The 16553-nt window shown below is 32.9% G+C and overlaps 1 long non-coding RNA gene across 1 annotated transcript; it reads right to left on the reverse strand.

The window, feature by feature from the left end:
- Positions 1 to 11725: 11725 nt before the first annotated feature.
- LOC129295855 (uncharacterized) lies at positions 11726 to 15325 on the reverse strand. The gene is made up of 3 exons (XR_008589654.1): positions 13226 to 15325; positions 13073 to 13135; positions 11726 to 11941 (listed from the first exon to the last, which is right to left on the reverse strand). It is a non-coding gene; the product is annotated as an uncharacterized LOC129295855 (long non-coding RNA).
- Positions 15326 to 16553: the final 1228 nt, after the last annotated feature.

The raw sequence follows: 16553 nt of genomic DNA on the forward strand, positions 1-16553 counted from the left end.
CACCCGTTTGCTGGAAAAAGGAGGTTGGCTTTTCATCAACGCTTCTGCTAATCTCTCCATTAGGCCACCAAAGTCACTTGTTCTTCTTGCTCTCAAGTCTCAAGCCAGCTTGTCGTGCAAGTGAATAATGCTTTATTCAAAGTGAAAATACTGATTTAATTCCACTTTCTGTTTCAAAAATTTACGGTTTCTTCAAAGGTTTTAAAATTAGTCAGTAGAAAGGTTTTAAGATTGCAGAGATCTTTTATGTGATTGTGTAAATGCATTTCTATTATCACAACAGATAATCGTAATCATCATCCTTTCTAACGCATATTGATTTAATTAAAAAACTTGAGTAGTGATTTGGATGTCCAGTTCCATTTCTTGTATAGAGAAGAAAATATGATGGCTAATTACCTTGCCAAATTAGCTTTTAGTCTTACAAATGATTTTAACTTGTATGACCAACCTCCAATTTTTAATTTGGTTGGTTTTGGAATTTTTGCTTTTTAGTTTATCTGTAGTTTCATACCCTTTTGTACACATTATTTTTTGAATGAAGTGTCCAGTTTTCGCTCAAAGCTAAAGAGAAAGAGGTGAAGATACCGAAAGTGCGCTATGGCTGGTGAATCCATTCTCTCGGCCTTCGTTCACTTGTTTCTATTACATCCAGCCTTACGCATTTACCTCGGGTTTGATGCACGGAAGCATACACTTTTATTATACTCAATTTAATAATTTTATAAATAGATAGTATAAAAAATCACAATAATAATCGCTAATAGACATCTAAATCATATTATTATATTTACAAAGCCTTTGGATATGAAGAAACTAAATTTAAAACAGAACTTTAGATGTGGAAAAAAAGGGAATTACGAAAAAAATATAAAAAAATGGTATGAAAAATATTTGACATTATGATTGATAGTTATATAAGTATGTTGTGTAAAATTTGAGATAACATCAATTATTAATATCAATCCGAGATAACAAACAGAGAGACAAAACACTCCCTCAGGCTACCGAAACAAATAATAAAATTATATTCTGCAAAACTGAAAGAGCCATTAATATCATTTTGATACAACTTCAATAAAAACCTATCCACCACTACACACTTTCAAAACGAAGATGAAAATCGATCAAAATTCCAAATGTATGGTTTTGACTTTAATTTAAGCAAAAAAGTTGATCCTCCCATTAAGAATTAAGTTGGCAATGTAATGCCTGCAGATACTATATTCCATGCTACAATTAAGCACTACAATTAAAAACATCAATGCACAAGTTCATCCTTTCTTCTTCTTCTTTTTCTTCTTCTTTTTTTTGATAAAAAATGCAGCTAGTCTATGGCTGGGGAGCATTATTACAATTGACTAACAATGAAGAAAAAACTTCAGGAGAAGGAGAAAAGACTCTAGTACAGCCTGGCTAGCCATTCAGTGCGAGTTTGGCAAATTAGGCACAGAGTTTCCATTCCTATTGATGTGACGAGCAATGACTTCGTAGTGTCTTCTCAACAATCCATGAACTTTCTTTACGAGGTCATTATGCTGATAAAGAGGATTGTAGTCGCCTTCAGCTATTTGTATAACTTCAAGAGAGTTCCTATAAATCTAACCTCCTGTTAATTAGATTAATTAAGGATAATTCAATGAGATTAGTGTGGTGCGTGGATAGAGAGGACTAACAAGTGTTTTAGACTGTGCTTTTAGCCCTAGATGTAGGTTTGAAGTGAGGTCGGGTTACTAGGACCTCAAAATGGGAGAAAAATAAGAAAAAATGGCTCGGTGCCATATGCCGTAGTGCACAAGTCATAGAAACATGAAGGAACCCTTTCTGTGTCAAATGTTTCAGCGCATAGGGATAGGTGCCGGGGCACACAAACAAAATTTGACAGTAATAAGTCAAAGATCAAATGTGAAAATAGAGATAGAAAAGAAGGAGATAGACAGAAGGAGATGGAGAACACCTCAAACTCTACTAGGGCTTGACTTCATGAAGACTTGGAAGCATTTTGGAGCTTCCAATCACTTGATGTAAGTTTCTCAAGCCCTTGTTCCTTTTTCTTCCATTTTTACATATTTTTGAGTTAGTATTTGTATTAGGGAAATGATTTTCGATCCATAGAGACTGTGGGTTTGAATCCATTGTCTTAAATAGAGTTAATAGGAGTTCTTTGAGGTATCTAAACTTAAGATTTATGAGTTTACAAGTTTTGATAGTAGGGAGGGCATTAATGCCTAAAAATTTAGAATAAATGGAGAAGTTGAAGTTTGTTAGGCACCATTAATGATGGTTGAGAGTTTGATAAAGCTGATGAAAGCTACAATGAGTTAATGAACCCAATGGCTGAGTCTAAATGCTAGAAATGAGAGTGTTGGACACTTTTATGTTGAAATAGGAAGTTGAAAATTATATAAATAGTGATTTTAGACTGGTGGATGTTGAAATCAATATTACTCAAGTTCATGAGTTAATTATAATTTATGGGAGATAATGTACCCATTAGTCGGGAGTAAACTCTTAGAGATTAGCATTATTTAGTAGTTAACATGTTGAAATAGGAAGTTTAGAGATTGTAAATAGTGATATTGATAATTGTGAACTTGATTAATTGTAAATTAATCGTCCCTGGCACAAAATTAAGCTTGAGATCAAGCTCTGAAAGCATTTATTGAGGGGCAAGTATTTAACCACTTAAGGTTTGAGATAACCAAAGAAATTAATCCACTTTATGTAATTATGTGTTAATTGACTTGAATTGTTATGTAACATGTGTTGTAAAATACAATTGAGGCTATAATAATTTTATAAATTATGATGTGATGATAAAATGAAAAAAATCATATATTGTGTCATGATAATGAGAAATTTATAATGACATAATGAATAATGATGATTGTGATAGGAGAATTAGGAAATGTGAAATGATATATATATCTCTCTCTCTGTGTGTTTGTGGGGGGTGAAATGCATGTATGATGATATGTGAAGGTATGTGTTGATCACTATGATAGAATGATGTGTATTCATATATGATGCTCACATGTTAAAGCTTGATGAAAATCTATAAATAAGCTTATTAAGGTAAATCAATAACATCTTATATGTGAGTATGAGTGAATGCATGATCGTATTAGTGGGAGTTTGTCCAGGGAGAGGAGTAGTGATAAAAATCCACTTTGTATTGGCTACTTATCGTTGAATCAAAAGCTAGCTTGAATACCTACAGTTGGGATCAGGAAGTAGCCACTATTATACTATTTGTCGAGAGACTGTCTCATAATCTGTCGAGGGACTTGGATCTAGCTATCTCCACTTATTTGTTGAGAAGACTAACTTAAGGTTTATGACACCCTAGGAATTTGAAAATGGGGGAAGCCATGGTCTAAAAGTAAGGTAGTGACCTTAACTAGGTTGCTTCTCGCAATTGGCAAGATTAAGTAGTTCATTCATATGGATAGAGTTCTATTTAATTAATAGCTCATGGTTTCAATTGGAAGTTATAAGGAGGATATAAGATTGGTTCGATCATGCATATTATCCAACATATCACATGGTTAGTAAGTTTATGATAAGTCATGATATTTGAGTTGGCCATTATCACATGGTTGTTATTATTGTGACAATGAGCCTTGTATAATCAATTTGACCATTATCACATGGTTGTTAGTATTAAAGCAAAGTGCCTTGTGATTTTTACTTATGGAGAGATAAGATTGTGATGATTTATATGAAATAACATGAGTTATATGTGAAATTGAGATATTTGTCAAAAAGGAAAAAATTGCGAAGGTTTAGGAATCAGTCGTTCCTATTGTAAATCCTCCTCCCTTAGGTTAAAGTATGTGTATTGAGTTTGATATTGCCAACTAGTGATATGTTTTGATAATTACTTGGGCTTCATGATTTACATGACTAATTTGTTGTATCTTGGCACCCTGAAATTATTGTGTAATCCTAAGTAAACTTTCTATAGGGCCTAAATTTAGTGTGAGTGTTGAAATGAATTATAATTTCTATTTGAGCATGGATATGATGTTATATGCAATGCTAGATCTCCCTCATTTGTTGATACTAAGGGGTTGAGAATGGAAAGTTGTACCCTCCCAGAGATTAAACCACAATTAACACCAAATCATGGTAATATAGGATTTAGCCCTTAAAGGATTACCAAGTGTTAAAGTTTTATAAAAGGATTTTCTCAAAATTCTTTTAATAAAATCCCAATCTTAGCAATTTAAATCTCAAATATAATTTAATAAATCCCAATCAAAGTTTTGAAAGTAAAGCGGAAGCTTGAAAATCAATTGGAACCTAAATAATGAGTTTTAAAACTCAAAAACAGATTTTATGCAAAAAGTGTCTCATGCGTCGTGGCTTATGTGCACTGCGGCGTGTCTCCTCTGTGCCATGTGTCACGGCGTGAGGTGTCGTGTACCGCAGTGCATTGCACGAAATTTGACAAATCAGTGTTGTCATATGACAGTACAGGGTACAAAATTCTGATGCGTCCCAAATCTCCGTTTGACATCTGATTAAGGTGGTTTCAGTGTCTACATGAAGCTTTCTCCTAGCTCTAGCTAATGGCATTGGTTTTATACTCAAATTCATTTTCTATAAAAAGTTAGATACCAAAACTCATTTTGACCACTTTTTCACAAAATCTCAAAAATGGGGTATCCCAACTCAACCACACGTGCCAATAGCTTACACCAACCATCCGACCACACTCAATGGACTCTTGTGGACTTATGTAATGCACCACACATAATCAAAAACACTTATCTCTTAAAATCACTACTCAACCTCGATTTTCACAAAATATAAAAGGGGGAGGAAATGTTACACAAAATCATCAGTTTCATTCCAAATTTCTCAAAATACATATATTTCTACTTGCACAAGTATTTTGGCCTTATCCATGGGTTCACAACCAAAATGCACTCACCCAGGGCACAAAATACACTAGTTATACATAAAATCATGCAAGTAGTGCATAAATCATGTCAATTAGTCCTAGTTGACAATTACATTAATAAATACACATGGAAGTAACAAAAAGAGGCATATAGAGAATTACTCTACAAATCTTAAGCCTTTGTATGTTTTCCCAGGCATAGATTCGATGAGCTAAGTCCTGAAAATATTAAGAATTAAAAGATGAGTGCAACTATTCAGTAACCAAGTTTTACTTAACCCATATAGTTGCATATCAATTGTAATTAGATACAATTAGGCAAATAAACACATATATCACATAACACTCAACCACGGTTCATAAAACTAACAACCATGTGATCGAGCTTGGCATAAAATATTTTATCATGTTATTTCACAAAAACATAACACAGGGTCACAAAAATAACAACCATGCACCCTCAACACATGTCGAACCATAAAACTAATAACTATGTTGCTGGACTTATATGCATGATCAGATGTCAACCTTATATCCTCCTGTTACCTCCGATACAAAATCGGTGGCTATCACGTGGCTACGTCCTTCATGAACTAACCCAGCCTTCTACTTGTGAGGAGCTACTAGGCTAGGGTGAACTCACTCACTTATGTAATTTGATTTCCTTCAATACTAACAATTATAGAGTATCGTACCCCTAATCTAGCCTCCTTATGAACCGGTGGAGGTTAGTTAGATTTAAGTCCCTTATAAAACAAGTGAGACAGTCTCAAATCAACTATGGAACAAGGCCTACCTCTCAATTTCAACGGTTGGTGCCAAGGCTAGTTCCTGATTCCAACGATCACTGCCAATACCACGTGAATTTTAACTAATCTACTCCTCTTCTTAGGCGAACTCCCGTCAATGATCATGCTATGCACAATTCTCATATATTATACATGTCAATAATAAATTCATGGCAAACAATCTCACATACTCATTTAAATCACTCCACGCATTCAACATATTATATACCACAAATCTTCACTTTTGTAACATGCTATAAGTAAACTTTTAAATCACAAATAAGTAGCATAAATCAACATGTTCTTTCCCAAAATCATTTCACAAGTCAAACATTGCCAACATGCATCATACATTTAAATCATTCATCATATTTCACAAAATACAATTAATATTCAACCATAAAAATCAAGTTTTCCCCGGTTATCTCAAACCTTTGAGAGGTCAAAGGTTTACCTTTCACTATATCAATTTCTTAAAGCTTCAACAAGCTCAAATGGTGCTAAAAACAAACCTATTTACATCCATACCATAAGAATTCATCATTGTCTAACTCTTGAAGCTTTACCAACATATAACTCCACACATTTTATTTTTTTTATTAACTCATAATTACTACCCATTTGTACCCAATGGGCTCATTAAATTTTATTAATGCACATTATCATTAATAACACCTCAAACCATCATTAATGCACATAAACCTCTTCGAACTACATCATAAATATCAATTTTCAAATAATAAATGCTCCCATAAACCAATCACTTTCAAAATCATCAATGTGGTGTTCTAATACATTAAACAACTTTCATTATACTCATTTTAACCAATAGAATTAGATTCATGCTCCTATGAACTAAAAATCCATCTCCCAACTCAAACCCTATCATAAATAATCATAAATGAGGGAGAGAAAGGAAGAATGAGACTTAGATTACCTACCTTGAGTGTTTGAGAGCTTTAAGATGTCAACAATGAAAGCCAATATGCGTGCCCTAGCAGAGCCTCAACATTTTCTTTGTTTTCCTCTTCCTTTTCTCTTTTGTTTTCACGTGCAGAATGAATCAGATATATCTAATTTTTGGTAGTGCATTGTGGCACACGTTGTCTTTCACCATGGTACATGGCACAAAGGAGCTCATTACATTTAAATTTGTCTTTGTATGTCGCGGCGGACCAACCACACGTCACGGTGTGTGGCATAGAAAACAATGCTTAACTTTCCTTCCTCTTTCCTTGCCCGGGTGACCCGCTATTGATCCGGGCCTACTTCTAGGGTTGAAATCATAACAATTATGCCAAGTTAAGCCCCTCCAACCACACACCTCATTAATTCACTAATTACCCTAATTAGGTTAATAAACCAAGGTTAGAATTTTTTGGATGTTACAAAAGTGATATATTTAAGTTATACTGTGCAAGCGGTATATGTATTTACTAGTACAAAATATGAAATTCAAGGGGCACTTTTTACATCGGTTGAAAGGCAAACGATGAAGAAAGTTAAGGCGGTGACATTTTTGTAATTTTGACAACGCGTATTATAGTTTTTACACTGGGTAAAAAGGCAATCACTGTTAAAAATACTTTCTACAGCATGTACATGGACACCCGCTGTAGACATACGATTTTCTACAGCGGGTGGCTTCCACCAGCTGTAGAAAAATAGTTTTCTACAGCGGTGCATATTGACCTGAAGCATCGATAGTTGAAAAATATGTTACTGAAGGAACCATGAAATTTTGTTCTAATTACTTGTCAAGTACAGAATCAATTGAACTTCCTAAATCTCGTCGTGAGAAGAGGCAATTAGGTCAAGGCACACGTGGAGTATCAGTAAAGAGCATGAGTCATGATGAATTACAAGAAGTACATTTATATATCTTAAATAATATTAATGAAGTTAAAGAATACATTTCTTTTCACAAAAAACTTCTAAAGGCAGAAAATTATCGAATAAGAATGACTGAATAAAGGTTGTTAAAAGAGCATAATAAGACTTTTGTAGATTGGTTCAAGCAGAAAGTTTTGAATGAAAGTAGCGTTTCTGATACAATTAAATGGTTGGCAGGAGGTCCTAACTTTGATGTTATATGTTGGAGTGCGCATGATATTAATGGGTATTCTTTTTACACAAAGTCCTTGGATGAAAAGAGCACAGTGCAAAATATTGGGGTTATGATAGTGGTTGAAGTCGTTCACTTCTCTAGCTCAAAAGATAAGAAACCTAAACTAGCAGCAAGGACTTATTTTGGGGTTATTGAAGAGATTTGGGAGGTTGATTATACAAAATTTAGAGTTCCTGTTTTCAAATGCAAATGGGTTGACATCAACAGTGTTTATGATAATAAGTTAGGATTTACAATGGTTGATATTAAAAAACTAACTTATGGGGATGAGCCATTTATCATGGCAGACCAAGCTAAACAAGTTTTTTTATGTGACAGATCCAGAAAATAAAAATTGGTCAATAGCACTGAAAGGAAAAAATGGTGATTGATAGTGATGATAATTAAGAATCAAGCTTCGATATTTCTGAAACCCCTACTTTCTCATCAAGGCTACAAATTTTGAATGTAGTAGATGAAGTAGATGACGAACATGCTATAAGAAATGATCACCATGAAGGGATATGGGAGAATATCCCTATATGAATTTAGTTTTTCAATTAAAGTATGTTTCCTAAATTCAATTAAATTTATATTATGTTTCTAACTATCTTATATTTGTTCATTTTTCTAATTAATTTAATCTATATGAATTAATAGGAACATGGAGTATCAGAGTGAACATGGTGATGACACTTAAAGCCAGCCCACTATTAGCCAGCTACTTAGTGATGACTCAAGTCAGGGTACCCCTAGTGAGAGCCAGTCTATGAGGAGAGGTAGACATGGCACACAATTGAGAGATTTGACATTAAGTAGGAGTGCTGGGCAGAGGTTACCAATTCAATTTAATCGGAGATGGAATCCGATAGGGGAACATAAGGCCAAGTTTATTAGTTTTCTTAGCCTCCTATCTCGTGCCAAGCCCCCTATTGTATTTAAGAACTAGTCTGATGTGCCAGAACATGTGAAGGACCAGATATGGGAAAGTATTTAGGTACATAATTAATTTATGCATATAGTGAAATATCATTGTTAAATTACTAATTATCATCTTGTGTTTTAATTGTAGCTCACAGCTAACGAGATTGCCATTCATTCTAATTCAAGATTGGAGAAATACAGGTTGTGGGTAAGGAATGATAGGAGAATTAAGAGATTTGCTAGAGTTTTTGTCAGAGTCAGCTTCCACTCCACACATACATTTTGATGAAGATCTTGAATGTTAATTAACTTAATTGGGTCAGTCTAATGATCTAATTAATTAATTAGTTAGTTACTTCACTTTCAACATTTAAATAAATTCTTTTTTTGAAAAATGACTAACAGAAAAGAGAATCTCCAGTTCAGGGTTATCTAGCTGAAAATATGTGAAGTTAAGAAGAGAGGAAGAAAAAAGATCAATTTGTAATTAATAGTTTTTTTGATGTAGATTTACTTTAACTCGTCATATTTTACAGGGACCATTGGCAGTTTGTTTGTTCTTTTTCAATGAAGAGCAACACTATTGTCTTTTTATGTTCCCTCCATTACAAACAAACTTGGGAAGGAAATGAAGAAGACAACTAGACGCGTTAGTATATTTGTGCAAAAATATTTTATATAATTTACACTAAATATTTAGTTACTAACTTGGTGATCTTGAACATAGAGTAATGAAAACATATCAAAATATGGTCTTTGCAAAAGCACGGACATGAGCTCAAGATCCTACATGGATCGAGTCAAAGGTAATGCTATAGCTTATGAATATGTTCAATTACTAAGATTTTTTTATTGATTTCTTATGATTTATTCTTATACAGAGCCGTAGACACTAGTAGGATGAATTTGTGCGGCCTATATGTCATGAGACATATGCTCAACATTATCACATGGGTATGACTGAATTTACAAAAGAGGTTAATATATTTTTAAGAGTTTTATTTTATTATGTTATTTAAGAGTACATAAAAGTTTCTTTTACAAATTATATTTTAAATGTTTTGACAATTCAGATCCATTCCCCGAAGCTGAAATTGATCGCATACGTTGGGCAACTTATTTTGGGGAGAATTTGTGTGTTTTGTAAAAATTTTGTACAATTTAAGAAGTTTGCTAGTTATAGATAACTTTTGAAAACATTTATTGACACAATGTTTTGGATAGTTCAATATATAGTTCTTAGATAGTTTATAGATAACTTTGAGTTTTGGCTAGTTGTTTATTTATTTTCTATTCAAAATTGTAAATAAATTGCGCTGTCTAATTTGGCTGTGGTAATTTTTGTGTACAGAGTAGGGTAAATTAAAAATATAGTTGTTTATTTTAAAACAAAATATACTTTTTAACAGCGGTTATTACTATAATCGGTGTAAAAACTATATTCTACCTCGGTTAATATAAAAACTGGTGTAAAATAAAGCAATTTTTTATAGCAGTTGGAACCCAGCCGGTGTAGAAAGTCTACTTTCTATAGCGGTTTGAACCCAGCCGGTGTAGAAAGTGGACTTCTACAGCGGTTGGAACCCCAACCGGTGTAAAAAGTGCTCCATTTTTTAATTTTTTGAATCATTGAACTATTTTCTACATCAGTTATTGTTAGCCGACATAGAATATGTATTTTTTATATAGCGGTCGTATAACCCATGTAGAAAGTCTAACTTTCTACATCTCCTGTAACAACACCACCTATTTAACCGCTATAAAAAGTCATTTTAATCGCTATAAAAAGATTTTTGTAGTAGTGATTATTGATTATTCTAGTAAGTTAATGAGTACACACTATAGTCTGTTAGGTAGAGTCTAGAGATTAATATAGGCTTTTGGCACTTGTATTGGGAAATAGACACCCTAGTTGTATGATATTATGAAAAAGGAGGGAGTTTTGTAAAAAGGATGTTCAATATTTGATTGAAAATGATTTGATTGTGAAATCAGTGCCATTAGATAAAGTCAGGAGAAAGCTCTATATAGATATCTAGATCACCTCAATTAGACGTCAGATGAATATTTAGGATGTATTGAAAGTTTGCTCTAAGAGCTATCAAATTTTGTTATAATGCTTTGTGGTGCATGGCATAGAGGCTAAAGAGCCGCAGCCATCTGCAGTGAGTTGCGATGCATCTTACTATTTGGCTAAATGGTGACTTTTAACTTCTTTTGCAAAAATAATATATATATATATATATATATACAAATGAATTCCCATGCTTCTGTAAAGATTGTTTTACTCTGATTCTCGTAAATATGTTTATATGGGTATATTTAAATCATGAAAACTTGATATTTCACTTTTATAAATCTTATAAATTTGTTAATTATTTTGGAGTGAATCTCTTGATTACCTTGATTGTCGCAATTAATGTGAGAGTAGCCAGTAAGGGAGACCTTACACACCTTTTACAATGACCTTACAAAAATGTGAGTCCCACGCTTTTTTTAAACCAATGCACAATTTCATTATGTAAGTAGGAAAATGATATATAAAAATCTATTGATCATTATTATGCATTGTAAAGAGAGCAATACTTGAGACATGAAAGAACTTTGCTGTGGTTGCACTATGGAATACTGTTTTATGCAGGAGCTAATTTTGATCCTAATACTTCATTAATCGAAAAACTGTTGAGAATAAGTAATATATATCTAAGCATAATTTTTTTGTAGTTAAGTATATCTAGAAGACATTCATGGGAACATTAACATAGAAAGACATGTCAATCAAAAGGAGAAGTAAAATCTTACTAGCTGAACAATATATAATCAATTGATAGGGATTTTAAGGTCTCCCGCGGAGTTTAGCTTCAGAAAATTATTCCACATTGATACATCTCATTTTTTCCTTTTCTCAAGAGTATGAAAGGACGAGCATTAACACACGTCAGTTTATAATGTGTTAATCATTAAGTACAATTTCCAATAAGACAAATCATTAATGTAATCCATTCTTCTTTTAAATACAAGTTAGATCAGAGCATGTCAGCTACTGTCAAGGATAGAGTAAGCATCTCATACCTCTACATGTAATATAATGCACAGTAAACGATATAAATGAAACAACCGCAACACGTATTATAGGGCAACCATTACTAATATTTCATACCTTTGCTTATACTCTCCTCTGTGTCAGTAAAGCCGCGTCAGTACCCCACACCTCTTTCCCACCAGAACAAAACAAAATAAAAAAAAAATAAAAAATCAATGGCTTGCCTTTTAAGTCCCTGTGGTAGACATCTCACCCACCGAACAATAATACAAAACACTTGCATCTAATCATCGGCTTTTCCTACGAGCACCTATTAATTATTAGTTATCATATATCTCTCACTCAACATATAACACAGTGGTAGTGATTTAGTAGCCATAGAAAAATAATTAAGATCCAGCACTTGCCATAATACAGACAGATTAATTTCCTCTTATGTCCACTTTCTATTTTTTCATTGAATTAATCATACAGATTTATTTGATAGAATGAAATTAAGTTGTAAAAAATATCCTCATTTAAATTCAACATCTTAAAACTATATACTATATCACCATACAAGCACATTACTCATCAGCATTTTTCAAGTAACTTGGTTTATACAATCAGACTTTATTTTTTAAATTCCAGGGACACACTGGGTTCATTGATTACGTACTTGACATCAATATAGTTTGAGGACGTAGATTTGAATGCAATGCTTTATAAAACCTCTCAAAACAACTCTACTTTTCAATGCAGCCTATACTCGTATCCACTTAGCTAATTTTCGTACTTGCTTTTTCACATTTGGACACATCTTTCAAGGTTTGTGATATGGCCAAGCCCTATTTTTACTCCACCTCTTGACATGTGCGAGAGGTACCTGTAATATTCATGTATACTACTGGTCAGATATTTTATAGGCTATTAGGATCTAAAGATATTGGCGGTAACAAAAGTATGATCTTAGAAGCTAAAGTTCAAAAATTGCATTTTCAAGTTGTCGGAATCAAGTTTAGAATTGCCTCTCACCCTTTCCAACTTTAGCAGACTTTGGTTAAGGCTAATATGTACTTTTTCACCTTTTGGCATGGACTTTAAGGTTTACACTTGCTTGTGTGACATTAAAACCTTGTTTTTTCTATAACTCTAAGCACGAGCCAGAGGTCTCAAAACAAATATATATTCTAAACTAAAATAGAGAGTCAAAGAAGCAAACTTAACTAAAAAAATCCATATACATCCATACATTATATTTCATAATTAAGACAATTAAAATAGAAATACAAAAATAAACAATGGGACTTGTGCAAACTTACAGAGATCATGGGGTTTAAAGCAAGGTTCTTCTGGCAAGCTAACGTTAGAGAGCATTGTCCTACCTGATCCATGGACGGAATGCAGAGTCACAAGTTATATAGAAACTAATAATAAAATACAATACCCGCAAAAGAACTCATTGTGTTTCATACCTATCTTCTACTAGTATTTCTCTCTCCTGCTTTTGAGTTTACAATTTACCTTTCTTTTTTAACAAAGTCCGGTCACATTGTTGTCGTTAGTAATGAATTCCAGCTCCTGGTCTAAAATCAATGCAAACTGGAGAAGATAATACCCCAACCAAACCTAAATATCTTCTTCCCACTTCATTCCTTCAAATACTTCTATGGTTGCCAGGCCTTCAAATATTTGGATAAGAGTCATAAAAATCTTTAGGCCAACTATAATGAAGTAACACAAAAAAAGTTTAAAATGGGGACATTTTAGAATCCCTCAAGGTAACCATGCAAAAATTTTGAACCACACACAAAACAATTCACTTCCCTCTGAAAATATTTCACTTTAATGGAATTACTTTGGAATTAAAAATGAGGACTTTTAGAATCAAAAAGCATAATGTAAGCCCTGAGACAAAATATAGCATAGAACACATACTATGGAAATCGAAAGTATAATTAAAGCAACTAAATAGAACTCTAACTTTCAGCAACTCCAGAAAATCTTCCAACAAACAATTGTATTTGCACTTTACCATGCAAGCATCAAGAGAACCATAAAATTGTTGAGGCAAACCCCTTTTCATATAACCCTTGAATTTGGGTCTGACAAACCCCTTTGCACTTAACACATACTATGAATTTTTAGGCATTTCCTTCAAGCCTAAAAAGAGGAAAAATGGAATTTATTTGGGGTCTGAAAGAAAACAAATAGATCAAGGGAAAAATGAAATGAAAAGCCTTAGAAAGAAATCGAAACTATAAAAAGAATACGTCATATAACATGGTGTTCCGCCAGTGATTTTTTCGACATCTATGAATGACCAAAAGTTAAACATGTTGACCATCATAGACTAGATGCTTTAGCCTCAAATCGTGAAAATTTGTACTCCTCATGTTTATCTCTTACTGTCCTTTTAACTATAAATTTTTTTCTCATCTCCAAGAAGTTATTGTGGCTGCTATCTAAAGCTAAAAATAAGTGGTGAGTTTGGAGGTTCTATTTAAATGAGTTTGGATTTTAAAAATAATTTTTTAAAGTACCGGGCTTGAGGATTTGCTCTAATAAGCCCTATACAAAAGGGGGTCGGGTCTAAACAGTCCTTTAAGTCTTGTTATATTATTATTAATTTTTTTTTGTGACACACGTTTGAAGCCAAGAACCTGCTTGCCTGAAGCCTTGATCATTGTATTATTATTAATTTTAATTTATTCTAAAATTAATTTAATATAATTTATAAATATCAGTTTATAGTATAAAATTTTTAATATTTTTTATTTTTTTATAATTATTATGTTTGTGTATTTATAAAAGATGAACTATTTTTTAACTAAGATTTAAATTTTATTACTAGACTTTTAAATGTGTGTTATTTAATTTCTAAAAGATTATGAAAATTTTAATTTTTTTAATTTTTAAATATTTTAATTAATTGATAATGCTTAATTTTTTTAAATTTTTTCAAAAGCCTTGAACCCTTCAAATAACCAACCCTTAAAAAAGAGATAAAAAATGAGAAATCAAGTTTAAAGACCCAAGCCCTTACAGGCCGATAAGTATTATAAGTTTTTGCTTTTGTGTTTATAGGAAATTTCTATGCCATCATTTACATGGCAAAACAAATACTACTCTTGTAGTATTATGCAGGTAACAAACCACGTGCATTCAAATTGATTCAAAATAAAGTTATAGATAGATCGAGTCCTACCCTTTTGACCAAACAAAAGGTTTTCAATCCAGTTGAGAGAAAAAGAGCAATTTTGAATTTTTTATGTTTAAAGTTCATACACACCATGCATATTAGCCCCTTTGAGATCACAAAAGGGTCGATGAACTGTGATTTGTGAGAGAAAATGAGGCCATTAAAAGAAAAAAATCAATGGTTTCAAACTTTTGATGGATGGAGAGCAAAGAGAGAGAGATCGTGAGAAGAAGGGAGAAAAGGTAAGTGGAAATGATATTTGACATAGCTCATATCAACATTTTTTCAAAACTTGAAAAAAGAAGGAGATTTGAAATTTAAAACTTAGAAATTACAAAAAAGATTGTTTTTTTTTTGTTGTAGGCTAGCCATGTGAAAAGATATTTGCTTGGTACACCCTCTTTGTGCTTTACCCCATAAAAAGAGCAGCACCCATTTATAAAACATGAATCAGTGTGAACATAGTGGGAAACAAAAGCAAAAAAACGGACGTAATAAAAGTTATTGTGTTGTGCGCTTCAAGAATCCCGTCATGTTGATGTACAAGAATGACCTATGTCGAGGGACGTCTTCAAAAATGGCTTTGGAGCTTCTCATGACATTGTATTGAAAAGGCTGTGAAAAACATGGTAGAAGAAAATACAAAGAAAATAGGAAGCTCCACTGAGCTATACTAATTTAAAAATATTTCATCCCCTTCATCCTACTAGGATCAATTAATAACATGAACTGCATTTTGCATTTGGCAAACAGTATTATGTCTCCCTAAATGTACTATGAATCTTTGATGGGATCTTTTACCTTTTTAAGGCCCTACACACACACACACACACAAAATCACTCACCAGGAACTTGTGGACTGCGAATCTAAGCCTTGATGATGAAACATATCCAACTTCCAGATGGATAGAAGGTAGGAGAGATAGCACAAAATCATAATAGAACAGGGGATTTGAAGATGAGATTCAATTAATATTCAGTCTGACTTTGACTATACTTCACATTGCGCAAACAGAGCACTCAGGAAGATGGACAGGGATGAAACCAAACAAATCCCAAAATGGCAAAGTATATAAATGATATGAGTTAATAATGTCAGATGATTCTCAAATTTCTCTATTCTAGATTATGGGTTCAGGTATTCAATATAATTCTTCTTCCAGGCAGTTTGCAAACAAAATAAACAACATGATGAACAATTTACAAATATAAACAACGTGGTTCGGTGTTGATCCCAAACAAAAGGTGATGATAAATTGAAACAAACAATTCAAAAAATCGACAAATTACCATCTTTCTCAAAAAGGTAAATAAGCATATCCATATATTTGTTATGGAAACAATCATATGTCAACATATGTGACAGTTGAATAATCATCCAAAAATGGAAACCAATAGCCAAAGAAGGAAGTAAAAAAATTAGGCACTAATGGCGACCTCTACAAAAGGATGTTACCCAGCTCATCTCCAAAACCGAAAAAAACAAAGGAGTGGCAAAAGTTCAACCACCTTTACGTTTTAAACAAAACTTTTGTTTGCATTAGCATATAAGCATACCATTAAATCTAAAACAGAATTGGAGTATCAGGGAGCTCCTGATT

Source organism: Prosopis cineraria, unplaced genomic scaffold, assembly GCF_029017545.1.
Source record: "Prosopis cineraria cultivar Desert tree isolate PC_DT_omini unplaced genomic scaffold, ASM2901754v1 PC1, whole genome shotgun sequence".
Taxonomy (NCBI): Eukaryota; Viridiplantae; Streptophyta; class Magnoliopsida; order Fabales; family Fabaceae; genus Prosopis; species Prosopis cineraria.